This window comes from Eptesicus fuscus, chromosome 18 (assembly GCF_027574615.1).
Source record: "Eptesicus fuscus isolate TK198812 chromosome 18, DD_ASM_mEF_20220401, whole genome shotgun sequence".
Taxonomy (NCBI): domain Eukaryota; kingdom Metazoa; phylum Chordata; class Mammalia; order Chiroptera; family Vespertilionidae; genus Eptesicus; species Eptesicus fuscus.
This window is the reverse complement of record NC_072490.1, coordinates 57,831,254-57,848,103: the sequence shown is the minus strand read 5'-3', so window position 1 is coordinate 57,848,103 and position 16,850 is coordinate 57,831,254. Positions and strand designations below refer to the sequence as shown.

Below are 16,850 nucleotides of genomic sequence, written 5' to 3'. Positions count from 1 at the left end.
ACATTGATGTTTCTCTCTCTGTGTCTCTCCCCCTCCCTTCCACTCTTTGTGAAAATCAGATCAATGGGAAAATATCCTCAGGTGAGGATTACCAAAGAAAAAGAAATAGAGGACAAATGCCTGGTTCTTTCCAACTGTCTACACTTTTTAAAACGAATTAATTGGTTTTATATCACCCTCTGAAAGCAACCAGTACATCTAATCTAATAATAGACAAATATGCAAATTGACCGCACCTTCGCTACACCTAAGCCACGCCCACCAGCCAAGCCACGCCCACCAACCAATCAGGACGAGTATGCAAATTGCCCCAGCAAAGATGGCGGCTGATTTGCATATCAAGACAGCATCGAAAGAAGCCAAGAGCTGCAAAGGGGAGTAAAGCTTCGAAGAAGCAAGCAAGCCAGGGGGGCGGGGGGAGGAGAAGGGAGGAGCGAAGTCAGGGCCGTGGGCGAAGGGAAACGAAGGCGGGCTGGAGGAGAAGGCGGGGCCGGCGGCAAGGGCGGAGCGGAGGCGGGGCCTGGGGCGAAGGGAAACGCGGGCAGGCTGGAGGAGAAGGCGGGGCGGGTGACAAGGGCGGGGTGGAGGCGGGGCCGGGGCCGAAGGGAAACGCGGGCGGGCTGGAGGAGAAGGCGGGGCCGGTGACAAGGGCGGGGCGGAGGCGGGGCCGGGGGCGGAGGCGGGGCCGGGGGCGGAGGCGGGGCCGGGGGCGAAGGGAAAAGCAGGCGGGCCGGAGGAGAAGGTGAGGCGGGCGGCAAGGGCGGGGCGGGGCGGGGCGGAGGCGGGCGACAATGGCGGAGCAAAGGGAAATGCGGGCGGGCTGGAGGAGAAGGTGAGGCGGGTGATAAAGGCGGAGCGGAGGCGGGGCCGGGGGCGAAGGGAAATGCGGGAGGGCCGGAGGAGAAGGCGAGGCGGGCGGCAAGGGAGGAACGGAGGCAGGGTAGAGTGCAGCAGGAAATCCCATTGCAGGAATTTTCCTGCAACGGGAAAGCTAGTCTATATATATAAAAGCCTAAGCAACTGGAACGACCAGAATGACTGGGCGCTATGATGCACACTGACCACCAGGGGGCAGACACTTAACACAGGAGCTACCCCCTGGTGGTCAGTGCGCTCCCACAGCCAACCTCTCCCAGCCGGCCAATTAATTAATAGAAATCAATTAATAGAACAGTAGACAGGCATGTAATTGCAATTTCCTCTGTCTGTTCAAATGTCCAATCCAATTTCTTCTTCACTTTTTTTTCCCCTCAAGAAAGTTGATTGACTCTGTTTGTTTAACGCCTACTGCAGTGGCTTTAAACCCACAGTAGTAACCTGCAGAGTCACACCTGTACACCTGAGGGCCTTATTCTGCATCTGTCCCCAGTAACATCAGACAGCCACCAAGAGGCCTCGTTCCTGCTCTCTGTGTGTAGACCTGGGAAATAAGTTGTTTTACGCAGCCTGTCCACAGGAGTCTCACAGCCACACTTGTGTTTCCAGTGAGCTCCTCACAGCATGCCCTCTGTACCTGGGATCTGCCATCCGCTGTCATTGCTGTCATCACAGCCAGTGTTTTCAGCTGCCGAATAGGTGAGTTATGAGTAAGTGAGTCACTGTGCTGGAATCCAGTGACTTGTCGGCTCCCTTCTTCTGTGACAGGACTACACAGTCTTTTCCTCCAACAATCACTGGCACTCACGTAAGGCATCCTGGTTAGTAGCCTTAAAGGCATATTCTACTTGGTAGAGCTGACCCTCCGGTGAAAAAATGATAAAGTGGTGGTCAAAGCCAGCGCTGGGACCAGGGACATGTTAGTGCGCCCACTGCTTCAAGCATGGTTTCTGGGCCCTAGCTTCCATAGCAGGTGCACCCAGTTTTCCTTATGCAGTAATCTTCCAGTTTTTACCATAGTGGTCTGAAAATATGCTGAACGTGATTTCAATTCTTGTAAATTTATTTAGACTTGTTCTGTGGCCTAGATTATGATCTCTTTTGGAAAATGTCCCATGTGCACTTGAGAAGAAAGTTTCCTGTTGCTGTTGGATGGAATCTTCTAACGTGTCATTTTAGGTCGATGCTTCCTTATTGATTTTCTGTCTGATGACCTATCCCTGCTGTAAGTTGGGTATTAAAGTCCCCTAGTATTTTTGTGATGCTGTCTATTTCTCCCTTTAGGACTGTTAATATTTGCTTTATATACTCAGGTGCTCCTATGTTGGGTGCATAAACATTATATCTTCTTCTGTGATTGACACTTTTTAGTATTATTTAACACTTTTCTTTGTCCTTTACTACCATCTTTGTGTTAAAGTTTATTTTGTCTGATATAAATATAGCTACTCTGGCTTTCTTTTGATTTCCATTCACATGAGATATCTTTTTCCATCCTTCACTTTCAGTATCTGTGTGTTCTTACATCTAAATTGAGTCTCTTGTAGGCAGCATATAGATGGGTTTTGTTTTTCTTCCTGTTCAGCCACTCTGTCTTTTGGTAGGCAAGTTTAATCCATTTACATTTAAAGAAATTATTGATAGTTATGTGCTTATGGTCATTTGTTGTGACATGTAATAGGGCTAGACTTTGTGAAAGAAAGTATCAGTGTCTGGTTGGATCATTTTTGCCAACTATTTCAACCATCACCACCAAGTGGGTTGCTGAGGTCACATTCTAGCTGTTCAGTCAGCATCAGGCTGATGTGCAGGTTGGCCACAGGTAAGGTTATTGAGTACCGAAATGAGCCACGTTGGCCATTCCAAACTATTGGAGTCTCCTGGGCAAAATGGAAGCTGCTGTAATTAGCAGTGGACAGAGGTAGACATTTCTTCCTCTCACACCCTCACCGCCCCACCACAGATTGTATTGAATACAAGTTTTATCCAGAATTCTGCCGGATGGACAGAGGGGTATTGGGAAGAAAGCCCAGAGAAGCCTACAATTTGTTTGTTTGAGGCCTGAAGCCCCTCTTCGCTGCACTCACATACTCCAGCGCTATCTCATATGGAAGGTTTACTTTGAGGAGCAAATAACACTATTTTGATGGCAGACTTGACCAACTTTCTAGTTGGAATGTGACAGGGTTCTTTCCTAGTACCAGGGAGCTCTCGGCCTCCAGTAGTTCTCAAGGCCTGAGGCTCTTAGATATTGACACACAATCTTTTCAGCTGTCATTTTTCTTGAATCTACTTATTTCACCAATGAAAAATAATTGTAAACGTTCTTAATGCTGGTGAGTAGACTTCCTGATGCAGTTTTAAATAACAATATTTGAAGTACTTGCAAGGCCTTCTCTCAAGAAGGATGGGGGGAGGTTCTGGGAGGACATTTCTTATTCAGAAAATTTTTTGCATCTTGGTCATAAAAATATAAACATATATGTGTAGCTGATTTGAAAGAGCTAATTATAATTAACAAAAGAGTGAGAGCTAGGTTAGAAGTACTTTGAGATGCCGGTATAATGTGTTATAAGTAAACACACTCATGCATACACACTCATGTCTCATAGAATTGAACTACTCTTTATAGGAAGTCATTTGCTCTGCTTATAACTTTGAGAAATTGAGTGGAGGTCAGATTTCAGTCAGTGGGTACATATTTAAACACTAGAGGCCTGGTGCATGAAAATTCATGCACTTGGGGGGAGTCCCTCAGCTCGGCCTGCACCCTCTCGCAGTCCGGGACCCCTCAGGGATGTCCACCTGCTGGCTTAGGCCCGCTCCCCAGGGGATTGGGCCTAAGCTGGCAGTCAGACATCCCTCTAGCAGCCCTGAAGCCCCCCGGGGATGGGGAGCGGGCCTAAGCCATCAGTCAGACATCCTTAGCACTGCCGCGGAGGCGAGATAGGCTCTTGCCACCGCCGCTGTGCTGGCCAGCCATGAGCTGGTTTCTGACTGAGTGGCGCTCCCCCTGTGGGAGCACACTGACCACCAGGGGGCAGCTCCTGCGTTGAGCGTCTGCCCCCTGGTGGTCAGTGTGTGTCATAGCGGCCGGTCGTTCCAGTTGTTCCACCTTAGGGTCAATTTGCATATTACCCTTTTATTATATAGGATGGTTCAGTTCTGTGGCAGCTGGGAGATCTGGTTCATCCCAAGAGTCATCCGCACCTCTCTCTATGAGTGACAGCATAGCTTCCTTCTTCCCTTTCATCTGTTCCTGCACTGATTTTTCAAAGCCATCCCTTCACAGCATTTCTGAAGCCATCCTTTGTTTTCTCACCTCTGGTTTGGTTTTTACCTCGTTTCTTCAACATGGCTCTCTTGTCTCTAACTTTGGGAGACAGTGTAGCATAGTGGTTGAGACATTGGCTTCTAGTATGGACAGTGGGTTCAAGTCTCCGATAAGCCATTTGTTATCTGTATGACTTGGACCTACTTACCTTGCTGGGCCTTACTTTCCTCATCTGTTAAATGAAAATAAGAACAGCGTAGAGCTGTGCCTTGTACACATAAAGTGTTGCTTTCTAATGACCCCTTCTCTTCCTCCTCTGCTCTTACTGGTTTGGTTTATCACCTCTTTCCACCTCCTTCTGTAGGTTCCTCCCGGTTTAGAACTCTTCCGGGCTCTCCTGCACCCGACAGCCTGGCACAGCCCATCTTTTCAAACTCCCACAGCCTTTGTTTTCTTACTTCCTCCCAACTCCTGGTGGGTTTAGGGGTTTACTTAAAACGTACCCTAATATTTACCCACCTAAGACATGCAGCTAGTGAGCATGAGCAGAAAGCCTTTCTAGCTTTCATTGCATTTCACTAGACAAACTGGGATCGTGTGCCCAATACCTGACCACAATCTCTCCCTCACTTCCTCCCATTACATTTTTCACAAACGCATTCTCCCTCCTGAGGAACTGCCATGGGTCTTGTGTGGGGCACCAGACACCATCCGCTCTGCCCCCACAGTCATTATTAAAACACTAGAGGCCTGCACCCTCTCATAGTCTGGGAACCCTTGGAGGATGTCTGACTGATGGCTTAGGCCTGCTTCCCGGACAGCCATTAGTTGGACATCCTTAGCGCTGCTGCGGAGGTGGGAGAGGCTGCTGCCACCGCAGCTGCGCTCACCAGTCATGAGCCTGGCTTTTGGCAGGGCCTGTGGGAGCACACTGACCATCAGGGGGCAGCTCCTGCATTGAGCATCTGCCCCCTGGTGGTCAGTGTGCGTCATAGCAACTGGTCGTTCTGCTGTTTGGTTGATTTGCATATTATCCTTTTATTATATAGGTCTGAAACCCAGGTTGCTACCATGCATTTTATTTTTTGCATCATTGAGAGATTTATTATAAATATTATTGGATTGTTGTTTTTCATCCATGTTTCTTTTTATGATTTTCACATGGATTTTTCAACCATTGGGTATGTATAGGACAACCCTTGTGAATGCCAACTCCTTCAATTGGCAGGCTCTCCTTGGCACGGGACACGGGTGAGGGTGACCCAGAGGAGAGGGTCCCATCTCACTGCCCTGAAGAAGAGGAGAGGGCATATTCCATGCACACTGGCCTCTTTCTAACGTGGCCAGACTGCTTAGTGCGCCACATCATAAAACAGTGTAATGAAAAGAGGATTGTTTTCCCTATTTGAACGCAAAAAACCAAGTGACACTGCCTCCCCAAAGAGTATTTCTGTTTTGCATACACTGAATTTAACACACCATATTTTGTCTTAAAGTGTTAAAACCCACCTGGTATCTGACACACAGAGAACTTATTTACCAGGTGTCCTGGTCTCTATTCCAACCCCGCACACATGTTTCATAAGAAATAATGCATTTTGTAGGAAATGTCTTTATCTGCACTTGGTGTAAAGGTTGCTTTAAGTCCTAGGCGAGTGTTGCTGGTCAAACTTAACTTAGACTGAAACTAGAGGTCAGAACTGTCATAGGAACTAAGAGGGCTTCTTCCTTGTTTTCTGGTGTTCAGGGTTCGAAGCCACAGGACGCAGCCTCAGGACTATTGTATTTGGTCTGCACAACATCCTATCTAATAAAGAGGGATTATGTTAATTGACCCTCACACCATCGCAAAATTGTGGTGCCCACAGCCAATAAGAAGGGAATATGCTAATTGACCACCCCACCCTGAAAGATGGCGGCACCCACAGCCAATAAAGAGGGAATATGCTAATTGACTGCCCCACCCTCCAAGATGGTGGCGCTCACAGCCACAAGATGGTGGTGCCCGGTCCCCTCAGCCCTGCTGGGGTTGTAGGTGCACAGTATGGCCAGGCCCACTCCCAGGCGGGTCCGGCTGCTCCGTGCACCTGCCTCTGGAGTCCCTCAGTCCCCTCATCCCCCCAGCCACCCAGGGCCGGCCCAAGATGCAGGCAAGCCTCTGATGGTGGCTGCCCAGCTGCCCGAGGCTCAGGTAGCTAGGGCCGGCCGAGGCTCAGGTAACCAGGGCCGGCTGAGGCTTGCGCTGCCGGCAGTGGCAGAGCAGAGGTGTGATGGGGTCACCTTACCCTGATCGTCGGGTCACCTCCCACCCCTGAGGGCTCCCGGACTGTGAGAGGGGGCAGGCCGGGCTGAGGGACCCCCTTCCAGTGCGTGAATTTTCATGCACTGGGCCTCTAGTTTTAAAATAATGTGTATTGGGTGCCAGCATTTAAATATGAGATTACACCTAACACAATTTCTGAAATTATTTTGTGAAAATTTGCAGCTACACTGGGTTCACATTCCCCAGTGGCTGGAGCCAGACAGTGGCTGCCCCCTTCAGCGGGGTCTGGCGATGCCCTCTCTTGGGCGCTGAGCTCCCCCTGTGCCCTCTGTCCTGTCCAGGCCTTGGGCTGCGCTCCCCCTGCGCCCTCTGTCCTGTCCAGGCCTTGGGCTGCGCTCCCCCTGCGCCCTCTGTCCTGTCCAGGCCTTGGGCTGCGCTCCCCCTGCGCCCTCTGTCCTGTCCAGGCAGGCCTGGGAGGGCTGCTGCTTGCCTTACGTTGCAAAGGAAAACCAAGACAGTGGCACCAGAGACTAAACAAAATGTTGAGTGTGTCTTTTTGAGGCTAATTTTAAGACAATATATGATTTTTTGGAAATCTGTATAATTTATGAAGTGTATATATACAACCTTAGGAATACAAATGTAATATATCCCTGTGTCCGTACTATGAGTTATTATAAACTTATGCAGCAGTTCTGCTCTTCCGACTGTCCGGCAGCCTCTCGCTCTAGTCCTCTCCCCTGTGACTGAGACATGGACGCCCAGACCCAGGTCGGACAATTCGCTCGAGGCCAGGCAGCCAGTGGCTCCATGAGAACAGGCACCCAGGGCTGCTGGCGAGCCTACAGAGGGGCACTGGTGTGCCTGTGGCGAGCCAGGCGGGAGCCCAGTGGAACGCGCTGTCGTGGCACTGTTCTGATAGGTTGGAGTCTAAGGGGAGCCTTTTCCTCTGTGGGGATTCTGCTGGCACTCGCTCTGCTCAGCCCTGGCTTCCCAGCAGACCTGGAGCCCTGCCCCTCCTGGCCCTGCCCTCCAGGCACCTCTGAAATGGCCCCTGGCCGTTTGGCCCTAGGACAGACTTGTCAGGCTGGATTCTGTTTTTCCTTCCCTGATGCTCAGATTCATTTCCAGGTCATGTTAATGATGTCTTAGAAACTTCTATTCTACCCAAACAGCATTCCCCTCCCTGCTGGGTCCTGGGTGGGGCCAGGCCCCAGGCGCTCCTGTGGGACCCGCAGGGTCAGCCAGCTTCACCGGGGCCCAGCTCTGGCTGTCTTCTGGCTTCAGCCCTGCTGCACGGCCGCCTTGGGAGCAGGGCTGAGGCCGGGCATGGGGCAGGGCATGGGGCAGCACCGGGGCCAGCGCAGTGGGCAGTGCCGGGGGCAGTGACCTGGACAGTGCAGTGGGCAGTGCCGGGGGCAGTGGCCCGCTCAGGGAGGCAGGCGCTGGCTCTGCACTTCCAGGCCGCCAGTCTGTGCGGCTCCAGTGTGGACAACAACCGGGCATGGCTCCTCGCGCTTGCCCTTGGCCGGTTCCTGCAGGAAGTCCTCACTCTCCTGTGGCTGGAGGCCTTTCCTGGACCCCACACCCCTCCAGGCTCCGCTCCACCGCCCCCTGAGGCCCTGGCAGCTATCACCATCGCAGCAAGAGCACCCCCCCCCCCCGCCCCCGGCCTGGACTCAGGTGTCTCTTGAGGAGCCCGTGCCTTTGCGCCTGGGGTTCGCCCCACCTGGCCCCCTTTCTGCTGCAGAGAAACAAAACGTACCTGTTCCTCAAGACGATGAGTTCCATAATGCGGTCCTGGGGCAGCCCGGGCTGTGAGCATCCCCACCCTCGCCTGTCCTCCTTCCAGACCAGAGCTGCTGGGAGGACCTTCCAGGGGGACAGGGTCCACACGTCCGAGATGGAGCCACACGTGAGCCAGGCAGCACGTGGGACCTTGAGCACTAGACATCTGACAATAAGGAACTTGATTTTTAGTTTCCATTTAACTTTAATTTAAAAAACCTAAGTGGTTTAATTAAAATATCCACCAATGACGACTGTTTTGGACAGCACAGACCTGGATGATGAGCTCCTGAATTCCAGTGGCACACAGTGGGGTCACTGACCATGGCTAAGTGACCGAATGCATAAGGTAGAAGCTGAACCAAAACAGCCTCTCCCCTGGTTCACACACTTCTCCACACGCAAGTGCAAGTCCTGCCAGGACAGACACGCCGCCTTGACTCTCAGATCTCCTTACCCCATTTAACAGACCAAGAAATTATTGAGGCTCAGAGAAGTTAAATGACTCAGCCAAGTCATAATTATGTAACATAAGATTCTTCAACTACCTTTAATTACATTGTAAACAACAAATTTCTTCTGATACTTTTGGTTCTGAGCTTCTGAGAAGGTGAGCCCCCAAGAGAATGTTCTGTGGCCCTTGTCATTCCACGCTTCCCGAGGATGGCTTTTCCTTTGGTCACTGATGTTTCATCATTCCTTGAGTCCTGGCTGTTGTTGGCTGGTACCAGGCGTGTTGTTTTACCACCATGGTGGAATCTGCCGGCCATGGGCGGTCACCGGTGTGCCCTGGCAGCCTGCCGACCCACCATGCAGGAGGCTGTGCGGCGTGGACATGGACATGCTGGCAGGGGTGTGTGATGAGACTGTGAAGTGAAGGGTAGCAGCCACAGGCCAGGAAAGGGAGTGGCATTAAGGCTCATTGAGGCCCTAATGTAAAAATGTCTTACAACCTGAAAGCTTTTTTCTTGTGCAGTTTACATCAGGGTACTGTTAGAAGGGGGAGGGTAATTGCATTTTTGGTGCAGAGGGAATCTCAATTCTTATTTATAAGAAGGCTATTTGATTAAATCCTTATAGCTTCCTTGTTCATTCTATGTTCTTTGCACTGTATTATGAACAATAAGATGATTTTACTTCAAGGGAGCATAAGATATTTTTCTTCAAATTAAATCTCAGTAATTCACATAAATATCAGCTGTGATAACGTTTTTATATCTTTAGAGTTGTGAACAAATACTATGCAGATACGACCTGCTTGACTTCACCTTGCTGATCACCTTTAGTGGGAAGAGGAAAGAAGATTATTTACTGAGAAGAGTTGATTTTATGAAGGAACCAAAGAATTGTTGGCATTAACTTTATCAGAATTAATCAATTTTACCTATTCAGGAAGGTATATTAGTGTTACACCTGTAATATATTGTATGCGAGTTATATCTAATTAAACAGTAAGAAACCAAGTAAGTAGATATATTCAGTGCCCTTAATAGAATGGGCGCCGGGTTCCCAGGAGAAACTGCTGATGAGAGGAGAGCTTGACATGCGGTGGAATCATTGCCGCGTTAGCACGAGCACTGTACGCGGGTGGAACAGGAACAGCGGAGATCTAAGGAGAGCTCAGAGCCTGGCTCTCGGAGGGCTTGGCGGTTGCGCCCAGCTTGTGGGACAGCGACTTCCCTGGAAGAGGGGCAGAGTGGCAGGGGCTGCTCTTGCAGTGTGCATGTGTGCGGTGTTTCTGCTGATGGTGGGATGGAAGTGAGGAGCAGGCAGCGGCCCTCCGAGTACCTTTGGACATTTCAACTTGGCTTTCTGGGCCGCAGGAAGCTAAGGGCATTTTAAGCAGGGGTGCGACTTGCATCTGGGAGGCATGCAACATTTGAGCATTCACATTCGTTTTCAGATGCATCCCAGGGTCAAAAATATCAAGATGTGGCGAGGGAAGCTATTCAGGAATTGAGAGAACTTAGTCAACTTGCATTTACCAGGGTCGTTCATCTTCTGCACGGGCATGTTGGAGGCGAGCCAGAGTCCCAGTGGGACACTGGAGCGAGGACCGTCCACCCAGCGCAGCCAGGGGCAGTGCGAAGAGGCAGAGCGCTGAGTGCCTCCTGGCAGAGCTCAGTGCCTGCTGGGGACCGGGGAGAAGGGAGGTCCGCGGCCTGTAGGCCCCTCTTTCCAGAAGTTTGTGAAAGGGACATGGGGCTAAGGCAAATGGGCTTATTTTGTTAGAAACAGAGATTAAGATCGTACCAGAATCTTTTACTGAAACCTTATTAAAAAAGTTAAATTTCAGAATGTTAGATGCCTTTCTAACAGCAAGTCGAGGCTTCTTGGAGGTGAGCAGAACAGCCTAGAGGGCGAGGCAGGCTGGGCTGTGCGGGCAGAAATCCCAAAGAGGAGCCCTGGCCAAGCACCCCACCTCGCCGTCTGTCTGTCCGCTCTGGACAAGTGGCTATTCACGTCCTCTGCCCACTTTTCAGGGGTTTTATGGTTTCACGACTTACATTTACATCTTTATCTATTTGCAGTATATTATTATTTTGAGTTTATTCCTGTGTATGATATAAGTTGGTGGTCTAGTTTCATTTTTTTTTTTGCATGTACCTGTCCAAATACCCTAAGAGCATTTATTGAAGAGACTGCTTTATTCCATTGTTTGCTCTTGTGCCCTTTGTCAAATATTAATTGAGCAGAATGGCTTGGGTCAGTTTCTGGGTTCTCTGTTCTGTTCCACTGATCTGTATTTCTGTTCTTGTGCCAGGACTGCTGTTTTTATTACAGTGGCTCTGCAGTATGGCTTGAAATCTGCTATTGTGATCCCTCCACCTTTGTTCTTCTTTCTCAAGGTTGCTGTGGCTGTTTCGGGTCTTTTTTGATTCCATATAAGTTTTTGGAGAATTTGTTCTAGGTCTGTGAAATATGCCATTGGCGTTTTGGTAGGGATTGCACTGAATCTATAGATTGCTCTGGGTAGTATGGACATTTTAATGATATTAAGAGACACCTAAAAAATGCTCAACATCACTAATCATTAGAGATGCAAATTAAAACGACAATGAGGTATCACCTCACACCTGCTAGAATGGCTATCATCAACAAATCAACAAACAAGTGCTGGTGAGGATGTGGAGAAAAAGGAACCCTAGTGCACTGTGGTGGGAATGCAGCCACTCTGGAAATCAGTATGGAGTTTCCTCAAAGAATTAAAAATGGAACGGCCATTTGGCCCAGTGATCCCACTTCTAGGAATATATCCTTAGAAACCCAAAATACCAATTAGAAAGAATGTATGCACCTCTATGTTTATTGCAGTGTTATTTACAACTAGAGGCCCGGTGCATGAAATTTGTGTACGGGGTGTGTGTGTGGGGGGGGAGGTGTCCCTCAGCCCAGCCTGCACCCTCTCCAATCTGGGACTCCTGGAGGGATGGAAAGTCGGACATCTCTCTCACAATCCAGGACTGCTGGCTCCCAACCGCTCTCCTGCCTGCCTGCCTGATTGCCCCTAACCACTTCTGCCTGCCAGCCTGATCACCCCCTATCCACTCCCCTGCCAGCCTGATAGATGCCTAACTGCGCCCCTGCCAGCCTGATTGCCCCTAACTGCCCTCCCCTGCCAGCCTGGTCACCCCTAACTGCCCTCCCCTGCTGGCCTGGTTGCCCCTAACTGCCCTCCCCTGCAGGCCTGGTTCCCCGCAACTGCCCTCCCCTGTAGGCCTGCCCGCCCCCCAACTGTCCTCCCCTACAGGCCTGGCCCCCCCAACTGCCCTCCCCTACAGGCCTGGTCACCTCCAACTGCCCTTCCCTGCAGACCTGGTCACCCCTACCTGCCCTCCCCTGCTGGCCTGGTCGTCCCCAACTGCCCTCCCCTGCAGGCCTGGTTGCTCCCAACTGCCCTCCCCTGCAGGCCTGGTTGCTTCCAACTGCCCTCCCCTGCAGGCCTGGTTGCCCCCAACTGCCCTCCCCTGCAGGCCTGGTCCCTCCCAACTGCCTTCCCCTGCTGGCCTGATTGCCCACAACTGCCCTCTCCTGCCAGCCATCTTGTGGTGGCCATCTTGTTTACATGGGGGCAGCCATCTTTGACCACATGGGGCGGCCATCTTGTGTGTTGGAGTGATGGTCAATTTGCATGTTACTCTTTTATTAGATAGGATAGCTAAGATCTGGAAACTGCCCAAGTGCCCATCAGTAGATGCATGAATAAAAAAGCTGTGGTACATCTACACAATGGAATACTATGCACCTGTAACAAAGAAGGATGTCTTGCCCAGCCTGTGTGGCTCAGTGGTTGAGCATTGACCTATGAGGTCACGGTTCGATTCTCGGTGAGGACACATGCCTGGGTGGCTGGCTCAATCCCTAGTTGGAGGTGTACAGGAGGCGGCTTATAGATGATTCTCTCTCATCATTGATATTTTTATTTCTCTCTCCCTCTCCCTTCCTCTCTCTAAAATCAATAATAAAAAATAAAAACTTAAAAAAAAGAAGGTTCTCGTACCCTTTGAGTCAGCATGGAGGAGCCTGGAGAGTATTATGTTAAGCAAAATAAGCCAGTTAGAGAAAGGCAAGTATCACATGATCTCACTCATACGTGGAATCTAATAAACAAAATAAACTGAACAAAATAAAATGAACAAAAAAGATCCAGAGAGATGGAAGCATGCAGGGGGTGGGGGGAGATTAAACAAAGAACTTACATGCATATATGCATAACCATGTTCACAGACAACAGTGCAGGGAAGGCCTGGGGAGGGGCGGGAGCAGGGTGAAGGGGTCCGTAGGGGGAAAGGGACATCTTTACTTTCAACAGTAAAGATAAGTTTAAAAAGCAACAACAATCAGCTCCCTGGGCCTGCTGCTCTGGGGCTTTGGTACAATAGAGTCCGCTCCGCAGACACAGCTCGGACAGCTGACCGTGGTGGGTGTGAAGCGTGCGGTTACTGGAAGTGAACGTGCTGGACACATTTCCATGGAAATGTGACGGTCAGCTGAGCCCGAGGCCTGCCTTGGCCCCGGACACTGCGCCCCCGCCGTCCCCGCCCCCCCGCCCCCCCCACTAAGAAACCCATTGTCAGTGCTGCTGCCCTCGCGGGTTCCACGTAACCGTCCTTTTTGTGCAAGTCCTCGCACCCCTTTCCTGGGAGCACACACCTTCACGCCCGGAACCACGCTGGTTTCTGGTGTGTATTGTCCTAGGAAGTGAGGGGTGGGAGGGAAAACCGCCCCCTGTGTGCTCTGAGGAGGTTTTCCTCGGGCTTCTTGACCTCTTCACCGTGGTGTGTCTTCAGTTTCCCTTTAACTGAACCGTTTTCTGCATTAGCTCTGTTCTGTTACCAACAAAACCGTCCGATCGGGCAGCACGTGCCAGGGCGGCAGGGCCCGCGGCCTCTCCTGCATCAGCGCAGGCTCCCTGTAAACGGGAAGTTTATTTGCTTTTCTGAGGGTGTGCTAAGTGAGGCTGCAGTTAGAGTGGGATGGCCTTCTAGCACTTAGGGCTGCATTTATTAAATAAATTTGTTCTCCTACTCAAGTGTTAAGTATGTATTATGAAACCTCTAAGCCAATTTCGGTGATTGCAATGTGCAAATATTTTTTAAATTATGTAATTAAGTAGGACTTGGCCTCCAAAGTCCACCAAAGTAATTTGTTAATTAATCGTCTGATTTAATTGCGTGTTATTGCCATGTGTTGGGGGCAGTGGGAGCACCCCTGCAGGGGAGCCCGGCCAGGCCGGAGGGCAGGGCCTCTCCCAGGCCCCACCCAGCCGTGTGGGGCCGTGTTGACCAGCAGCACACCACTTCTCTCTCTCCCCAAACTCTGTTTTCATGGCTCTTTTGATTTTAAGGAAAAAGAAAAAAAATTCTCACTGGGTAGAATGATTTGTAATCCGTTCTCTCCATTACTACATTATTGAAAAGGAATCATTTTCTTTTTGGCTGTGCCCGGGCACAGGCTTACAGAGCGTGTGTCTGGGTCCGTGTGCGGCGGGAGCCGTGGCTGGAGCCGCCGCGTCTGTTTCCTAGAAATGTCACTTAAAGGCATTGTGGTTTCAGAGCAGCAGCTGTGACTGAAAAGTATGTAAACTAAGCTGTTCTTGCTCATATCATTTTTATATTCTTATGTCAGACCAGAAGGCTGCTTTAAATTTATTTTTCATTGTGTATTAGTTCTAGAGCCCAATTTTTTTCCTTCCTTGGGAACATATGTTCTTTGGGACGTGTGATACTCAAGCACTTCAAAAATACTAATTGTAGGTAAAATAACAATGCTGGTAAAACAGTTTCTTCTTTGAGCATTATATTTAGGAGATGATTAATTTTAAAAATTAACTCTCGCAAAGTACAATTTGGGGGCCTAGCATCTGTGTTTTAGGAAACTAAATAATTCATGCCCACGGTACTAAGTCACATGAAAGGCAGTAACTTTTAGCAGCCCAAATAGCTTTCCCAAAAGGAAAATATTTTTTGTTACTGTTAAATATAGTTTATGTTGCTACTTTAGAACTTTCCTTTCCAGTGGGCCATTTACTTAAATCCTTAGTTAATATTTCTGTATAGAAACGCCTTTGTCTCCAGGGCTCGCCTTTGCAAATTCCCATTTAATATGCGGTTTTGGGTAAGTATTTATTCAGACCGTGTGGTACCCCACACCTGATCGAGTGACCTATGGCGTCATGTGAGCCAGCACCACGTTTGAATGGCTTTTGAGTAATGGTGGCATCGGCGGGCGGAGGTGGGGGAATGATAACGGGAAACTCGCCCCTTTCCTGGGCACGTCGGTGTGTGTGAGGGTGCAGCGCTGCTGTGTGTCTGGAACACTGGGCAGAGAAGCATTCCTGTTCCTGAAGAGTTGTGAAAGTGGAGTAGAAAGTATGAGCTATAGAAATTTCCATGGCAAATATGATCTGACTAGTGGCCCTGCCCACGACTCCCTGTGCGAGGAGCTCTCTGCCGCACTGTAGCTCGCTGCCCCGCCCTCCCTGCTGATGGGTCGTTACCATCACGGCATAACGACCATTTGCGTATTTCCTCTTTATTATATGGGATAGGATCACACGTGTTGGTAGTTTCCCTGGAGCTCAGGGTCTCACTTTGGGAGTGTTTCACAATGATGCATTTCTTTCCAAGCCTTTGAAAACACATGTAACCCGAGCAGTTTGCCCTGAGATTCCACAATCTGCCTCGTGAGCACAGGCCTCCGTGTGGATGCCGCAGGTGAGGGAAGTGCCTTGAAGAGGAAGGCGGCCCCTCGGAGTGGCACTCTGCTGCCACAGCCTGTCTCTCTGTGCCCTGTGGGGCTTCCTCCAGGGCACATGCTGGCGCAGTGCATCAGTGCACAATGGCCTTGGAAAAGGGCCGCTCAGAGCATCGGTGATGGGTACAGCTCAGGCATTGGCATCCAGGATGGACACCGGGCAATCCGCTGTACCTTGGAGGATTCTGGGAAGTTCAGGGTGGTGGCCAAATGTGTATTCAGATAGCTTGGGGGCAGGGCCGATTCCCAGCCAGAGCACAAGTGTATCAATCGACCCGCTCAGTCAGGCGACCGCTGGGTCCGCTGGACATCTTCCCTGCGAGCCGCTCCTTGTCCCCCTGGGACCGAGCCTGGAGCCTGGAAGGGGCTTAGCAGGTCCTGGCACACTTGCTGGAACGGGAGAGGGACAGAGACTCCTGCCTTCCACCTCCCCTTGCTCCTTAGCTGAGGTGGGAAATATCCCCATGCCCACTGACTTCACACCAGAGTTGGCTAAAGGAATGTTCTTGATGTTCTGAAGAATGAAGCTGAGAGGAGGTGGTGAGGTGCCTGAGTGCTTCTGGGTGAGGACTCCAGCTTCAGGGACAAGACTGGTTCCGGCCACCACGCTTTCTAGCGGTTGCTTTTCCTCCTTTGCCGGCTTCGGAGGCCTTGTCCCTGCTCCCATCCGCACCCGGGCGGCCTCGGTCACGGCCGTCCCTCCCCCGCGGATGTACCTTTCAGCTCTGACAGGTGTTTGTTCTCGCCTCGTCCGAGATCTTTCCCACCTGAGCCTCACTCCTTCCACTTAAAAGTCTGGGTCATACGGCTGGTGCAGGGGAAATCTGCACTGTGGTCGTGAAGACACAATACCCCTCACTTGATCCCCTGTCTATTTTGGGGGGACATCCTTGTCTTCTCTCACTGGTAAAACTTGGTCAGGGATGTTCTGGTAAAATGAATCTGCCACTTCATATCTGAATGAGGTTTGCGCTTTCCTGTTGTGGTGATGATGATGATGGTTGTTTCTGACGCTGATAAAGCGAGGCGGGGGCTCATAAAGATTGCTCCATGGAAGTGCCTTCGCAGTGACACAGAGCCTGCTTCATATGAAGAGACGTGCTTCGCTGTGGACAATGTGGGACTTCTTTGCCGGGGCCAGGTGTGGATGAGTTCACTGGACCTTTCGCCCAGCCGTATTCCCGCGTGTAATTCTTCCAAACAAGCTGCGTGAAACAGGATCTGTGCAGACTTGAAACCCGGGAACTGCACGGGGCCGGGTTCCGGCCGGTGTCCTCTGCCTTCGGTGAGCGTGTCCCCAAAGTCCTTCTTGGTCATCGCGGTCAAGCAGCTGGCACGAGGCGTGGATTGTAGCTCCTTGTAGGTAATGGCTTTCCCTCCACGGAGGTAGGT

General features: G+C 50.6%; 1 protein-coding gene and 1 pseudogene across 7 annotated transcripts in view; one reads left to right on the top strand and one right to left on the bottom strand.

Moving 5' to 3' along the window:
- FOXP1 (forkhead box P1) overlaps positions 1-16,850 on the top strand; it is a 565,106-nt gene that overhangs the window by 238,773 nt on the left and 309,483 nt on the right. The gene's annotated exons all lie outside the window — the stretch shown is intronic.
- LOC103297466 (proteasome subunit alpha type-6-like) lies at positions 1,149-16,775 on the bottom strand (annotated as a pseudogene).